The sequence below is a fragment of the Mycteria americana genome, chromosome 1, assembly GCF_035582795.1.
Source record: "Mycteria americana isolate JAX WOST 10 ecotype Jacksonville Zoo and Gardens chromosome 1, USCA_MyAme_1.0, whole genome shotgun sequence".
Classification (NCBI taxonomy): Eukaryota; Metazoa; Chordata; class Aves; order Ciconiiformes; family Ciconiidae; genus Mycteria; species Mycteria americana.
The window spans coordinates 174,702,815-174,720,664 of NC_134365.1; positions in this window are offsets into that span (position 1 = coordinate 174,702,815).

Consider the following 17,850-nt stretch of genomic DNA (forward strand, 5'->3'; position numbering starts at 1 on the left):
AGTATCATTCCCTACTGGGTATCTTTAGTGCTTTGCCCAGCCTAGATTAAAATGGAACTTAGTAGTTAGGCTTCTTTCAGGGACTCTTCCACAGCCCAATAGATCTCACAGTCAGCGTTATCTGATATTAGATCTCTATTTTTTTCATCTTTCCACTGTACCCAGTTACCCTCAACTCCCTTTTTTTCAGAAAACTTCAGTCATGAGATATTCTGAGGTTGGGACCCGGCAAGAAATCAGCTTGATTATTCTTCACACTTTTTTCATACTCATGAAAAAGAGATAGTTGTATACCCCATATCACATATATGGCAATATTAACTTGTGATATAGGGTATCACAAACTATGTGATAACTATATTTTTAGGAATATTTCTTCTGTATGCAACCAATATCCTTATGACTAAGTGTAACATTCCAAATAGGCAAGTCAGTCATGTTAAAGTTGCCTTAATAAAAATCTCCCACCAAAAGTGGAGTTCTACCCCAATTGCAAATGTCCATGACACAAGTGTCCAGAATTCTTCTTAAAGTGATAACTTTTTTGTACATAAAAATGTTAGGCTTTTAAGCATCATTTCCTGCTGGTGCTAGAAGTGGGCATTTTGTGCCTTTAAGAGAAGGAGACCCTTGGCTTTCCAAGGGAACATTTCACACATTTCTCACACAGCAGTGCCATGAGGTAACAGACTTTAAAATCATGCAATGATATATATTCACGGAAGAAGAGCTATCTAAGGTGGCTTCACAAGGAGAGTAGTTTCAGCCATACTGCAAATAACATTGCTTACAACTCTCTAAAACAGCAAGTTCCGTTGAAATACGTTGACTGAATCTCTTTCCCAATGTATGACTGCTTGGCATGGTCCAAACCTATCACTGGCATTCATTTGCGGATGACCTGCACGGCTTATTTGAGATTTTGCTACCTTCTCACTCTGCACCTACACTAAACACATGCTGATAAAACTCCCCACCTTATCACCTTGTAGTTTGTATAGGTAAGGGCTGACAGAAGAACTTCCTTCAGGCCAGATGTAGTCATTGGCTTCCTCACCTGTGGCACATCTGCTCACCATCGACTTTCATTCTCTAATAACAAAACATTATTTCAGTTGTTCATGCCAGTTAAAGAAAATTGAACATTAGCAACAAAGGGATGCTTAAAGCCTTAAGCACCAAACTCTAAAACACATATATCGAGGCACTAAAGTGTTCTAAACATGACAGCCAGCCTACATGAATGGCATCAGTTCCTACTTACATACTGACTGGATCATTTATTCAGAGAAGGTTATTGGTTTTCTTTTTACTGAATATCACCTTCTTACCAAACACCTCTGAGTACAGCATGCTACTGCCCCTAAGAAAGAAAACCTAGTCTCAGAGATACCCCATGGATTTCAGGTTTTTGTCCATAGTTTCTAAGGTCTCAATAGAAATGTTTCAAACAATATGCATGAGCTCTGCACCAGACACCCGGGCCCTAACTGAGCAAACCACTTATTTTTCTGGCTTAAGGTCATCCTAAAAACAAATTAATGGGCCTTTCTTAAATGAAGTGCTATAGAAATAGTATAATCACATCTTTATTCTTCAGACTAGGCATCTCCTGGTCCCATATTACCCATTGTAAAGGTAACATATTTATAAGGGGAAACTTTGGAATTTGATTTTTTTGCAAATTATTTCCCTGTTATGACAATTAAAATATCCTCTCATTAAAAAGGTAGGTACATATGTTGAAATATATGACTATAGGAAATGCAAGCAGTGAAAAAGTTGAAAAGAGAAGTTTTTATGCCTTCAGTAGAAAGTTCAATCAAACTTGGGATTGCTACCTCAGCTCACCAGCCCATATGGATTTAATATACAAAAGACCCATGTTTCCTGTGGAAACACAGCCAACCGCAAGCATTCATTTCCAAGTAGTTAGGTATATTCAGCTGTGTGCACACAAACTTAAAAGCATAGTCATATTAAAATATTTAAATTAGAAGTAACACATCATTTGCAATGTAACAGTATTGAGTGGTACCTGTATCCGCTGGTAGATAGGTAAGCAGATATGGAAAGGCATTTCAACAGATAGGTATGGTCTCACAACATGACTATTAACATATGGTATCCTTGGGAGCAGAAGCGGTCATTTAATGAAGTCCATTGTAGGCTGTGCATGTAATTTACGTTTTAACTTTTGTAAACAGCACCTAGTTGCTATGCCTGGAGGCTCTGTATAAATCATGAAACAAATATATTCAACAATTTATATGAAGAAAGAAGCAGGAAATCTCCATTTTCATATTTAAATCTGCCTGCATGTACATCATTACTGTATTTTATTAACTTGACAATATATGCACCCCCATCTGCATACCGTATTGAAGACAGTTGTCTTTTTTGTATCCTATACTTACAGAATCTTGTATGGAGCTGTAGAAAAATAAGTTGTAGTGATGGTTTGTAACCGTTCTTTAAGTAACCAAGTCAAGACAGGTCCACAATCAGATTAATAAAATTGCTACTTATAAAGAAATGAGCTATGTCTGTAAATTGCAATCAAATTGGGACTTACCGAGCAAGCATATATGATCTCTCATCAGGCCACAAGCTCATATCAGGCCTCTTCCAGAAACTGAAAAAGCCAGTCCTACAAAGGCTCAAGCACAGGCTTTAAACTTAATGTGAATAATCACATTAGCATCAGTTGAACTTCTCTTGTGCTTAAACACATGTGTAAGTCTTCGTAGGATTGGTATCTAAATTCATATGGTTAGACTTTTATGGAATACAGAAACTGCAGAGTGCATAACTCTAAGAAAAAATTTACTTTTATGGTTGATTTTACTCACCCAAACAGTTCAGAGTTCTAATAAAAGGCACACAGAATGATAGTATAAAATTATTCTTATCCCTTATTCTCAGTAGCATCAGTCAATGAGAAGAAAGGACTATAGTCTATCCATATTTAATTATAAAGAAGATTTCTCTCTGATTAATTGAATCATTAAACATGCACAGATACATTTCATGGTATTAAATATTGGTTACCTTCCAGTATATTAAGAAGTAAAAATCAGAGTGGATTAAATGGGAAGAATTATTCTTAGTGTACATCCTGCAGTGCATAAAACCCCTCACTTGTTTCCCAGGAAACGAAAAGGAAGCGCAGACATTCAGCAAAGAACAAGAAAATGTGTGTAGTCTGCAGAACAACTGGCAAAAAATCTTGGCATCTCTTTAATTTATTTATGGTTTTAGCTGTTGTGCTGTTTATTCTAGCCTTTACAAAAGAACAATTCCACCACTACTCATATTCCAGCACTGGCAGTTGGTGTTTCTATTAAAAATACAATAAAAATACTACTTTAGGCATTAGGAGATATGGAAAAACATACCCAACCAAAATATCTGCAGCGTATGTTCATAACAGGGAAGGATTTATCAAAACATTTTTATTTGAAAACCCCTGTCTTTTAAGTGGCAAGTAATTGCATTAGCAAACGCTGTGCCTCAGTTCATAGGTTTTTATATATATATATATATATATATACACACACATATACACACATATACACAATTTACATCCAGAGAATTCATTTCATACAATCATAGAATGGTTTGGGTTGGAAGGGACCTTAAAGATCACATAGTTCCAACCCCGCTGCCATGGGTAGGGACACCTTCCACTAGACCAGGTTGCTCAAAGCCCCATCCAACACAGTCTTGAGCACTTCCAGGGATGGGGCATCCACAATTTCTCTGGGCAACCTGTTCCAGTGTCTCACAATAGTCATAGTGAAGAATTTCTTCCTTATATCTAATCTAGATCTACCCTCTTTCAGGTTAAAGCCATTACCCCTTGTCCTATCACTACATGCCCTTGTAAAAAGTCCCTCTCCAGCTTTCTTGCAGGACCCTTTCAGGTACTGGAAGGCTGCTATAAGGTCTTCCCAGAGCCTTCTCTTCTCCAGGCTGAACAACCTGGAGAACAACCAACTCTCTCTCAGCCTGTCTTCATAGGAGAGGTGCGCCAGCCCTCTGAACATCTTCGTGGACCTCCTCTGGACTCGCTGCAACAGGTCCATGTCCTTCTTATGTTGGGGGCCCCAGAGCTAAATGCAGTACTCCAGGTGGGGTCTCACAAGAGCAGAGTAGAGGGGGAGAATCACCTCCCTCGACCTGCTGGTCACACTTCTTTTCATGCAGCCCAGGATACAGTTGGGTTTCTGGGCTGCAAGCGCACATTGCCGAGTCACGTTGAGCTTCTCATCAACCAACACCCCCAAGTCCTTCTCCTCAGGGCTGCTCTTAATCCATTCTCCACCCAGCCTGTATTGTGCTTGGGATTGCCCCAGCCCATGTGCAGGACCTTGCACTTGGCCTTGTTGAAGTTCATGAGGTTTGCATGGGCCCATCTCTCAAGCCTGTCAAGGTCCCTCTGGATGGCATCCCTTCCCTCCAGCATGATAACCACACCAAACAGCTTGGTGTCATCAGCAAACTTGCTGAGGGTGCACTCAATCCCACTGTTCATGTCACTGACAAAGATGCTAAACAGCACCAGCCCCAGTACAGACCCCTGAGGAATGCCACTCGTCGCTGGTCTCCACGTGGACATCGAGCCATTGACTGCAACTCTGAGTGTGACATTCCAGCCAATTCCTTATCCACCAAGTGGTTCATCCATCAAATCCATGTCTCTCCAATTTAGAGATAAGGATGTCATGTGGGACAGTGTCAAATGCTAAGTCCAGGTAGATGACATCAGTTGCTCTTCCCTTATCCACCAACGCTGTAACCCTGTCGTAGAAGGCCACCAAATTTGTCAGGCATGATTTGCTCTTCATGAAGCCATGTTGGCTGTCACCAATCACCTCCTTATTTTCCATGTGCTTTACCATAGTTTCCAGTAGGATCTGCTCCACAATTTTGCCGAGCACAGAGGTGAGACTGACTGCCCTGTAGTTCCCCTGGTCTTCCTTTTTAAAAATGGGGGTTATGTTTCCCCTTTTGCAATCACTGGGAACTTCACCAGACCGCCACAACTTCTCAAATATGATGGATAGTGGCTTAGCAACTTCACCCACCAGTTCCCTCGGGACCCGTGGATGCATCTCATCAGGTCCCATGGACTTGTGCACCTTCAGGTTCTTCAGATGGTCTCAAACCTGATCTTCTCCCACAGTGGGCACTTCATTCTCCCAGTCCCTGCTTTTGCCTTCTGCGACTTGGGCGGTGGGGTTTGAGCACTTGCCGGTGAAGACTGAGGCAAAAAAGTAATTGAGTACCTCAGCTTTCTCCATATCCCAGGTAAGCATGTCTCCCATTTTCCTCCAGAGAGGGCCCACATTTTCCCTAGTCTTCCTTTCATCACCGACATGTCTATAGAAGCTTTTCTTGTTGCCCTTGACATCCCTGGCCAGATTTAATTCTATCAGGGTGTCTCGTCCCACTCAGTGGGTTGCGAGATGGGTGAATCTTTTTAATTCCCGATGGTTTGTGTACCGACAAAGGCCAATCTCTGCTCGGCAGAGCCGCGTGGTCGGTAGAGTCACGACAATGACTCAGGGAAACAGTCTGGCCAGCAACTTTATTAACTGGCTAATTCAACAAATGGACAAACTTAATGAACTGGCAAGCTCAACGAATGAACAGAGGCGATTTGGTAATGGAGCTATTTTCTGGGCAACGCATCACAATTTATCCCAAACTTACATATATCAGAAGAGTAGAGGAAGAGAGAAGCGAGAAAAGGAAAGGAGAAGAGAGGAGGAAAGAGAAAGAAAAAGTATCACCACCCTTGGATCCCGTGATGATGATGACAGATGTGGCAATCCTCCAGCAGTGGGTGCGCATGGGGTTCCCTGGAGGGCGTGTCTTTTATAAACTAATCCCTGCCTCCAGGTATGCCCCTTGAGGGCTTCTATGGTTCTTGTTCTAGAAAGTTCTCAATCTTCTGCGCAGGTGCCAGGGGGTGTGAGGGTGGTTGCAAGGGGTCTCTCGGGTGGTCACAAGCCCCTTTCTCAGATCAACTCTGTGTGACCTCTAGCCACATCTGGTAAGGTCCATCAGAACCCGGAACCACGCATCCTCTGACGCGCTCTCCACATCCCGCTCTCGCTCTCCCCCACCCGGTGCCCGCCGACCTGCCTTCACCATGCAAATAGCACCTCACGTTGCCACAATGTTTGAGACATTAACTCTTTCAGTCTCTCACACAGGGCTTTAGCTTTCCTAACCTGATCCCTGGCTGCTCGGACAACTTCTCTGTATTCCTCCCAGGCTACCTGTCCTTGCTTCCACCCTCTGTAGGCTTCCTTTTTGTGTTTGAGTTTGTCCAGGAGCTCCTTGTTCATCTATGCAGGCCTCCTGGTGTTTTTGCCTGACATTCTCTTTGTTGAGATGCATCACTCCTGAGCTTGGAGGAAGTGATCCTTGAATATTAACCAGCTTTCTTGGGCCCCTCTTCCCTCCAGGGCTTTATCCCATGGTACTCTACCAAGCAGATCCCTGAAGAGGCCAAAGTCTGCTCTCCTGAAGTCCAGGGTAGTGAGCTTGTTGTGCATCCTCCTCGGTGCCCTAAGGATCTTGAACTGCACCATTTCACGGTCACTGCAGCCAAGGCTGCCCTTGAGCTTCACATTCCCCACCAGCCCCTCCTTGTTGATGAGAACAAAGTCCAGCAGAGCACCTCTCCTCATTGGCTCCTCTATCACTTGGTGAGGGAAGTTATCATCAACACATCCCAGCAACCTCCTGGATTGCTTATGCCCTGCTGTGTTGTCCCTCCAATAGATATCGGGGTGGTTGAAGTCCCCCACGAGGACCAGGGCTTCTGAACATGAGGCTGCTCCTATCTGTTTACAGAAGGCCTCATCCGCTCGGTCTTCCTGGTCGGATGGCCTGTAGCAGACCCCCACTATAATGTCACCTGTCTCTGCCCTCCCTTTAATCCTGACCCATAAACTCTTGGTCAGCTCCTCATCCATCCCCAGGCAGAGCTCCATGCACTCCAGCTGGTCATTGACATAGAGGACAACAGCCCCTCCTCGTCTCCCCTGGCTGTCCTTCCTAAAGAGACTATATCCTTCCATTCCAACACTCCAGTCACAGGGGCCATCCCACCACGTCTCCATGATGCCAATAAGGTCATAGCCCTGCAGGCATGTGCAAGTCTCTAACTCCTCTTGTTTATTCCCCATGCGTTTGCATAGAGGCATTTAAGTTGGGCCCCTGATGAAGCTGACTTACTGGCTAGAGTGGCTGGAATTCCTTTTTGCTGCTCTTCAGGTGCTCTCCTGCTGACCTGTGATCCTTCTCCAGGCTCTGGGCATCTATTACTGGCACTGGCATCAAACTGGTAGAAGTGGGATGGATTGAGGTTCCCCTCCTCCAGCAACTTTCGTTTAAAGCCCTCTTTACCAGCTTGGCAAGCCTATGACTGAAGATGTTCTTCCCCTTCTCTGACAGATGGATCCCTTCAGCCCCTAGTAGACCAGGTTTCTCAAAGCAAGTCCCATGGTCTACATAGCCAAATATTTCCATACAATAATTCCATATTTCTGTCTGATAACTTCATTAAAAGAGAGTATAAAAGGGAAGATTAAAAAAAAAAAAAAGGCAATCAGGTGTCACTCAAAGAAATGACAAGGCTGAGATAATAGTTTGGAGAGGAGGTTTTAAGCTGCCATGCTGTGCCTTTCACAGCTGCCTACACTTCATGTCATTAATAACCAGTAAATAAGATCTGCAGGTGGGCATATAGGGCACCCTGAGCCAAGAAGCTGCAGCTAGGGCTTCTGTCTCAAAGATGGGTGGCCAGGCTCATTTTTATAAGGCTGCTTATGTTTCCATACAGAAGTGTAACTCTACATAGCATAGCTTCAGGGAAGCTGCAACAATAGAATGCTAATTACTGTAACCAACTGGCAATGATGCATCCAAAATTAAATGGCCTGTGACTGAGCAGATGAACAATTTTTATAGCCGTAAGTTCAGAGAACATGGATATTCTGTCAAATTAACAGACAGTCTATTTGGTCTTAATAGGTAAATTGAAGTCTTTTAAAAGACATTTAGATGTGCTATTAAGTTATCAGCGTGAGTGCAGTTCTTCCAGTTTAAAGGTGTTCAATTTGAAACTAAAATACTCATAGTCTATTACAGGGAAAAAAAAAAAAAAACAACAAAACAAAACCAAACCCACATTTTATGGTACCTATAAGCTTCATTTTCAGGTGAACCTGCAACACGGCCTCTGCTCCTACTCTAGGCTCCTGTTAATCTCTTTGTACTCAGGCAAAATTCCCACTGAAGTCGGTAGCAGCTCTGAGCACTTATGAGGCCTTCGGGCACAGACACTGCAGGCTGCCTCCTCAGTCTTCAATTCCAGTGAAATTTGGGTTTTTTTCAGGAGAACATTGTAAGATCAAAGTTTCTATTTAACTTTCTACAATGAGCTTTAACAAGTAAATCAAAGCCGAGGCTAGACATAAATAGTCCTTGATTTTTCCTGATTGCACTTAGCGAATGAATTACCCATGTGTTTCAGCACAGATGATATAGCAGTCCAGCTTTCCTATAAGCACTCTCAACTCACTTCATTATCCTCCTTAATGTTACCAACACTCTTTTTCTGAATAACAGAAAATACTTGAGAAAAGGAAAAAAATTGTCAATAAACTATGTAGAAAAAAGTTCCAAAAGACAAATTTTATTGCCAGAGTACAATCCTTTTCAAAGGATGTTTTGTAGCAAGTGAGACTCACAAGGAAAGCTATTGGTGCAGTGTATCTGGCAGAATGGTTCATTTATAGATTTATCTGTAAGCAAGACTCTGGCTGCTTTCAGGAAAAGCAGAACTGTAAGCAAGTCTGGCTTAGTCTCCTCCCAGATGATAAACAGCTGGATCTAAACCCCACTGCACTTAGGATATGATTACAGAAATGTCACTGAAGTCAAGACCTTTAGTTACTTGTCAGAGTTCCCTTTTTTGCCAACCATATTGAATTGAAACACAGATACCTCTTCATCACAGCTTCCCAACACAAAGTATGGGATTCACCTCATCACTCTTAAGACACGTCTACAATGTCTGGTCTAGTCACCCTAGAGTCCCTTTATAGGCATTGGAGAAAAACTAGGCACTAGGCACTTGTAGAATACAAGTCATCAAATCTATTTAGGATGTTTATCTGAAGATATCATGCATCATATCCTAGAAAGCTCTGTTTCTCTGCAGTGACTCTCAGATGTATTTGGTGACGTTTGCTCATATGTAGATACCTACATCCCAACAGGTATGTAGATACCTGTTGGGGTGAAGAGGAATCTACAAAAAAATTCTCACTCGTTTTTCAGATACCCACGATGAAAGTGTGTACCCTGCATGCCCTTCAAAGGGCTCTTTATGGGTTCCTTGAAGAGTGCATGCACACTGGGAGAGCACCCTTTCGTGGCCGCCAGGACTCACGCAGGGTCTCCTTCTCCTTCACCCCCATGAGAGCAGATGGGTTGGGGGAGCTGCAGAGACGAGCTCGCCAAGGAGCAAAGCTGGCACCCACCATTCAAGCAGGAATTGATGGATACTGATAACATTGTCAGAATACCTCTGCAGTTTTCACATTGGCCCCTCTCTCCCCTTTGCTTATTGGCCGTTCGCTCCAATTGCTTCTATCTTTGCTTTTCCGCTTCTCCATCTACCTCCTAACATAACCCCCCCGGATAGATTTAAAAAACAGTAACACAAATATTATAAAACTTCAGCAGTTCCTGGATATATGTTATATCCTTGCCTCCCTTCCTCTCTTGTCAATTTAAGACCTGTACAGCAGTCTATTTCTTAACTGTGTTTTTCCTGAAACTAGCCTCAGAGGCTGACTACATTTACCTGAGCTGCGGTGTCCCAGGAGCACTCACAAGTCTCTGAAGTCATGTCTGACAAGCTATCATCAACTATTAAAAATGGGATGGGTGGGGTGTTTCTGTTTTAATCTAGTAACATGACCGTAACAAGAAAAATTACTTGAATACTAAATATCTTTGTTAAACATTATTGTAATGCAGACAGAGAAACCGGGAGTACAGATCTCAGAGGTAAGTCAAGCAGGAAAGACCTGGGACCAATTTGGATCCGTTAGCATCTTACATATCTTGCTGATGAATGCCTGGTCCTGCAAGGAGCTGTACACAATGCCCTGGTTGCCACTGCACTCCAGAGGTCCCTGACTCTGAGCCAAGGGTAAACATATATATCGTCAAAATGCAAACACTTTTTTTACATTTTTAACAAGAAATCCATTAGAAAGCCTTTCAAAGATCAGCTGAACTTATTAAATCAACTCAATCCAATTAATGCAAAATTTAGAGAGACAGAAGTATCTACTGCATATACTAGCAGGAAATACATTATTCTTCTCTTACATTATTATGAAGTTAAAATTATTTCATTAAAATACACAGCTTTGCATATTCTGGACTAAAAGAACTCTGAGTATTTAGGGAGAGATCAAGTTTTTTTAAAAACAGGAAAGATGCATTTCCATAAACTAGTAGCTCATATTCAGTGACAGGATTCATTCTCAGAAGTGCTGAAGTTGTTGAGCAGTGAGTTAGTGACACAATACTTCAGTGGGAAAACTCCAATTGGGCCATTTTGCAGGTGTCTGCAGCAAAAAGCCAGGAAGAGCTGGGGCGTTGTTACAGTCGTCGCTCTCTATTGCTTTGCAGCTTTTCCTTTTCTTCTTTTCTGCCAGGAAAGACTGTTGAGGATTACCGAGCTCCGTACAAAACTTAACATACTGCTCACATTCACACTAGCATCTGTCAAATCATTGGATAAACAGACAGCTGGTTCCCACTGTCACGCTATTGCAAAGAAATGCTCAGAGGGTGATATATTTACTAGATCTCCTTAGCATCCCTCCTGTTTGAAGACATCAGCTGCAACTGGACTCAGAACCCACATCTGATTACACAACATACAGACAATAGACAAGGCATCTTTTTAAGGATATAACTGGATTAACTTAACACATACCTCGTTACGTACACTTGCTAGCACGTCTCTGCTGGAAATTACTGTCCCTGTAGCAGACAATACTCTTCTTGACTTGCTACAATGCAAAACAAACAAATTATATCCAGCATCTTGACAGCCCAGGCACAATGAAAGCGAAAAATGAGTTTGACTTCGCAGTAAAGAGATGAAGAGAACGGGGGTAGCAAACAGCTCAGAGGTGGTAAGATCTTAAACCATCACAGCTATTTGTAAAACAAATGGGTTATTTGGATGCCCTCTGCACATGTTGTCTCTGACATGATCCTTACAGATGACCTTTCTGAAAGGGCAGAAAAGCACTGTGTGTGACTGAGATTTAAAGGAAGAGGTCTGAGAAGTTGCTGTAGTGTGATTTCATTTTTTACAGGAAAAATTAGTGCTGTGGATATGCCAAATGTATACGAGGATGTTATATTTCAGCAGAATATATGGTAAATGAGTAGTACACATTGATTGGAGAATAGGACTCTGAAAATTAAACCCTTTTTTTTCAATCTTAGATACATGGATAGTCACAAAAATGATCAATTCTCCATATTACACACATCCAATGTCATAAGGAACGCTGACAGGGGTTCACATGACTCCATACTGATGCTGAGGAGCACACCAGGACGCTCTGTTGCCCATGATTTGAAGCTGTATTTCAGAGCCTCTCAGAACAGCTGTGCCAGAATAAACATGGTTTTGGAGCAACAACAATGGGCAACCAGTTTTGATTTCAGACATTAAAGATGAGGCTAGGGATTTTTCAGAGATATAAAAGGTAACGGTTGCTACATGATCCTACCACTCTGAAGTCCTCAGTCAAGTGAGATTTTAGGGGAACAGTGACTTATCTTAACGTGTTTTAACAGAGTACATTGGGCAAAGAACCCAAATGTACTGCAGAAGCTGTAGCAAGTCTGCCATTCAGATGTTCCTGGCCTGGAGAAATTCGTCATTCTCACCATGAAACAGAGCATTCGAAGTAAAGCACAAAATATGGGGTGGAAAAGGATTCATCCTGCTCAGTGAATGCTTCAGGTCACCCTTCAGCCCTGTGCTCTTACCCCTTATATGTCCATATCTGTGTTTCTTAAGCTGTAACAGAAAGCACAAACCAAAAAAAAAAAAAAGAGAAGATTTAATTGTCAAGATGACGATTATTACCTGCAATTGGACCAGGAATGTTAAGTAACATTGCTTGCATGTTACTGTTTCGGTATTGTTTCAGGTGTGCTGAACACCCTATGAGAAGGGTTGTGTCCTCTCCAGGTGCTTGGCACCAAAGAGCCCACACCTCTCCTTACAGAGTTTCTCTTTAAAAATCCTTAGACCTTCTGTTTACAAATGCAACTCCTGCAAAAGCAAGTATTGGGTTTACTTCCAGGTGCAAGATGTAGTAGCAGACCCTGCAAGAGCACTTCCAGGAACCCTCACTGTCCTGGGATGGGTCATCACCTCACATATGACCTCCATGACAGGGACTACAGCAGGGCTGGGGACATTCAGGATATGTACCCACAAACACACACCCTCACGTGGTTTGTCTGACACTTGGGAGAGGCCAAAGAGCAGCCAGAGCACTGTATGGCCATCAGGAAGGCACTACCATCTGTGATGGACTACCAGGAATCAGCACATGGCCACTGAGGGTGGGATGGGAAACACCAGAGCCCTCTTTTCTCCCCTCAGAAAAATCCACACTCATTCTCAAATTACTCCTTCTGCCTGGCATGGACAGTGGCCTGCAACTTCCAGCTAAAAAGGTGACAGATACCAGTCAGCAAGCCCTACAGTATGAGGTGTAGGTACTCAAGACTTTTCAGGAGGAGGTGATAAACCTGCCGAAAGGTGGCACAATGTGCAGTGGCTGCACGGTTGGCTGGCTGCTCAAATTAAATTTTAATAGAACTTTTAAAAATAATTTCAGCGTAAACCACAATGTATGTGAGCGAGCCTAAATTAATAAAAAACTATCTTTCAAGAATGAAGAATAAATGTAATCTGAGATCAATATTTATGAAGCTGTGATTAATTGACTGATGACCAAATGATTACAAACTTCTGTCTGAGGCAGCTACTCAAACGTATTAGCTTTGATGAAAAAAAAATTTAAAAAAATACAAACTGGGTCAATGAAAAAATGCATTCCTAATCAATTTTTAATAGCACTTAAGATTTTATGATTTTTTAAACTTTCCTTTTAATAATTAATCAGAAAAATGAATCTAATTTAAACAAGGTGGTGTAAGGTGTTCTGTATCTGTTTGATGGTGTTCTTAATGAAGAAATTCAATTAGGGCTGACTTTTCATTATAAATCTCTGGTTTTAAGGAACGCTCTGATTGGCTGGTAAACATTTGAGACTGGGAGAATAACGGAGGTGAACCGCACTGCTCAGCACAATCTACTCATTAAGATTTTACACTGTTAATTCCAGGCTCCCCTCACTTCCAAAAAAAGAAAAAGGAAAAGAAAGTCCATGATCTCTGTGATCTCTGTAACTTTTTCAAACTTTTCTGGTGCGTTGCAGCGCTTTGCCTTGTTCCCTTCTACACCTTGGGGGACGGATCCTCAGCTGTTGCAGGCACCATAAGGTGTATTGAAAGGCCATCATAATTACAGTTTAAATCAAGGCCTGTTGCACCCATGTATATATTTTGTCAGTAACATACTCCATGGTCCAAACTCTGGTGTAAGGAGGAACATTGGAGGTCCAGCAGCAGCCAAAATTTGCAGAATAATAGCCCAAACTTGAAGATGTTCCCTGCGTGGATAGACAGAAGCACCATTCTCCTGAAGTTAGCTAAATCGCTGCACATGGAAGGCTCAGAGAGAGATCTTCTATTCATAAGAAGTAGCTAAAATTCACTCCTCTTTTCTGTTATATTGCCTGTTTCACAAAGGCTCTGTATATACTAGCAAATAAAATAAGCACAGGACACAAAGCATGGCCTGTTTATCCATACCTCTTGATGGTCAGGACATTGTTTGGTACAGCTGTGGCTCATTGCAACCAGCCTTCCCCCAGACAGTCACCTGAAAAGCCCATGGATATATCCCTAGGCTGAGACATAACATTACAGGTGGGTTAGAGCACAGCATAATACTTCTGGAGCTTCTTCCTGCCCTCCGATATCATTCTAGTATAATTCAGTTCATTCAGATAAAATATTCATCTGAAAAAGGGTCTGATGAGAAATCAACCTCTTGCATGACCATCAAAAAGAAAAAGGGGGATAATCTAACATCCTAGGCACACAAGCTGCACCAACTTCAGATATAACCTAGCATTTCTATTTACCTGTTAGGTTCCTTGCTGACATACAGCAAGAAAAATTGAAAGTATCGGAAGAGCAAGATCAAAAAAATCTGAAAAAGGTCATAAAGAACGGGGTTTTTCTCACTGAACTTTGGACACCTAAAAGTAAGATGTCTAGGTCTGAGCTAGTCACTTTGAATTCCTTCGTGGACCACAGAACCTGAGAGCAGGTATATTCCACTTTAAGAGGAGATAAAGTTACAGCAGTTAAACTCACAACCAAAACCGCATCCATAAAAGCGAATTGTCATCTTTTACTATATCATGTGAAGACTAACTGCACCAAGCTTACACAAGACTGTCAAACATTATTAAATGGCCAAAGCTATGATCTTACTCTGCCCCCAGCTCACATACCCAATGGCCAGAGATTTAACTTCTGGCCTCTAGCATTCGTTTTATTTTCCTTCTGGTGGTACAACATTTTTTCCACAGCCAAACCCCAAAACATTGTTTTAAAGAGAGAGATTAAATTCGCCTTCGTTTTAAAATGAAAGCCACACGGGAACTCCCAAAGAGCAAGGAGCAAGTAGCAAGAGCAGCCTACAGTGCTCAGGCAGTATAGACGGGTTATCTGAGAGTTACGTGTTTCCCCTGAAAGGCCTCTGAATGGCATCAAGAAGAAGGGATTAGGCAGCCAGTGAATCCCCGAGCCGGTGCCTCACAAGCGAGGCCGTCACTATGCAGGGCTCCTCAACAGCAAAATCCTGAGCAGGGGGGACCCGTTTTCACCCTTTCTGAAAGCAGCATGTGTTAAGGACCAGAGGTTTGAATTTAGGCACCTAGAATCCCATGCTTAAATCACTTCTTTACTCTCGGTTTTAGGCAAATTTCACTCTATATTCCCCTAAATTATGTAAAACCACCTGGGAAACCCTTCTGAAAAGCTAAAGATCCAGCCGTGTTTCTCAGAGAGGAAACTCTTCAAGACAAACTCAAACAGACTTCACTGTTGCAGAAGTGGATACTGAGAGTGGACAGCCTGGCTTGGCAGCTTCTAGTCATTTCTACCTCAGCAGAATGAGAAAGAAAAAAAGAAATCAGTGTTTTATATCTATTTGTGCAGGTGTAAACAATGACCTTCAAGTTAGGTTTTCATGGTACAAAGCCACACATCCAAGTGAACCCAAATTATTAGAACAACTGTATTAGTTGCTTTTCGCTTATCAGCTGGGCTAATCAGCCACGAAGACACTAATTTCACTGTTCACACTCTCACCTGTGCTCCTTGCTCTCTCTGCACAACATGCTGCTGGGAAGCATGCACAGATCTAAAATACAGATTATTTATGTACTTTAAGTCAAAACCACAGTAACCAGATTTGGCTTTATGAGTCAAATATAAGTCTCAAGTTCAAAAGACTTAACTGGCTCAGTTTAGTACTCTGACCAGTTTATCTTGTCCTAAATCAGTTCCTTTCAAGCTCTCATCACAGAACTTTTCGTTTATGTGACAGATAATGTTTCATATTTCCACTATTAATCATCTCAAGGTTTCTGAGATTTCAAGAGCAGGTAGTGAGGTGGCTGAAGCATTTCAGAAATAAAGCCCTAATCCTGGGAGATCATTCGTGGCTAGGTTCTCAGCTTTTAACCCATCCTTTTAACCATTCTTTCTCTGTAGATTTACTAACAGCAGTGGCCAGACACCCATCTCTTGCCTGCCTGTTTGATCCTTACACCCCAGTGCCTCCACAGAGGCATGCCAGGCATTCCAGGAAGTTTTTTATCTGTTTCGTTCTGGCTCCAGCCCCACTGCAAAAGCACCCTCCTCCACACTACACGGACTCCAGTGTTAGGTAGCCTGGACTCTTTGTTACCTCCTGCAGTCACATTGTTTTTCTCAGTTCTCCTTAGCAGACTGTTACCCCTCCAGCTCCCTTCTCCTTGCTCTCTGTGGTCTCTCTCCCTCTCTCTCAGACCTACAGAATTAAGTATTTTCCATGCCCCTGAAGAGTTGGTAACATCATCCCATAAAGTTCAACTACACCTCAGGCGCTACTAGATCACAAATAATTTTTGAAGTATTTGTTCACTGACTAGGCATCTAACTTCAGCAGAAACCTGCTAAACAAATAAGTTTAACCTCCTTACACAGAAAATATATTCCTTTTAGCAGCTTATTCAGGAAAATAAGCTCCTTTACAAGCTATTTTTGGTTGAGAGAAAATATATTCATCCCAACAGAGCTTGTTCTCTAACAGGTCACTTTCCAGTTACATACACTTTTTTGAAGCAATGGAAGTAATGCCTTTGAAAAGGTTCCTGCTTTATCCCAGATTTATTTAAAAGAGTTTCACATGTCAACTGTAAGATGCATTTCATTGCTTTTGATTTCTCTTTCATGCATTTACCCTTTCTGCTCTTTGTATTGTCTATTCACATTTTTTCAATAAAAATCAATATAAAAATAAAGCTAAGAAAGATAAATAACAGGCATTCACTGCATTCCTGTGCCGTTCACTGGCTGCACGATAAACACACTCAAGAGATTTCAGGCTCCAGTGGTTCTCTTTAAAGCTCAAAACCCAATAATTTTACATTTCTCTTGCAAAAATTCTCTGAGCACCCTCCTACCTAAATGGCAGGTCAATCATGCCAGGACTGAAAGCATTTCCTTGCAGTGGATGTCCACTCACTCCAGCTTATGACAATGAACAGTGTGTCCATTACGTTGATAATTGGTTCTTTTTTTACTTGACATTAAATCAGTTTTTCTGAAATTCACTAAAAACTCTTGTGCTTTAACACGTGAATACTCTATTAAGCACACCTTATTCAAACCTGTCCTTTCCCACCTAAGCATACATTACCATCAAAGCCGCTAGGCCTCGTCTATGCTGGAATGTCACCACGGATTAGTTTGCTCGCTTTATTTGCAGCGACTTACCTATATTGAATTGAAATGCATCTGAGCAACTCTGCTATGTCGGCCTAAGATACTTTCCTTGTTAATCATTGCATCCACAACTTTATGCTTGTTTGAATTTGCTGCTCAGCATTCTAAGCATTTATCATGTGGCGCAATGTTGAATCACTCAGGTCTGTAATTTTCAGCATGCTGTGGCAGGTTTACAAGAAACTACAGGAATCCTGGGACTGAGGTCAAGCAAGCAGACTTCTAGAAGCCTCCTGTCCCGGCAGCACCGCTTCCCAGCTGCTCTCTGGTAGCCTGGAAAGTGCAACACTGAGGCTCTGTGATTTGGAGAGTCATCGGTGCAAGCTGGGCGGCAGATGCAAATTTTCATCCATGGATTTGGCCCCTCGGTTTCCATGGATCATGACAGGACCCACCAGGCATCATTAGGCAAGTGCCACCACGCACGACACTCACAGGGCTTGGGAGTCCTCATTACCGCAGTCCTCATTTCCTTGTCGCCCTCGAAGCGGCAGCCACGTGGACTGTCAAAATCCCACCTGAGCCAACAGGCAATGCTTTGGGCCAAGAAGTGAGGGGTTGTGCAGCGGGAGGGCAGTGTGG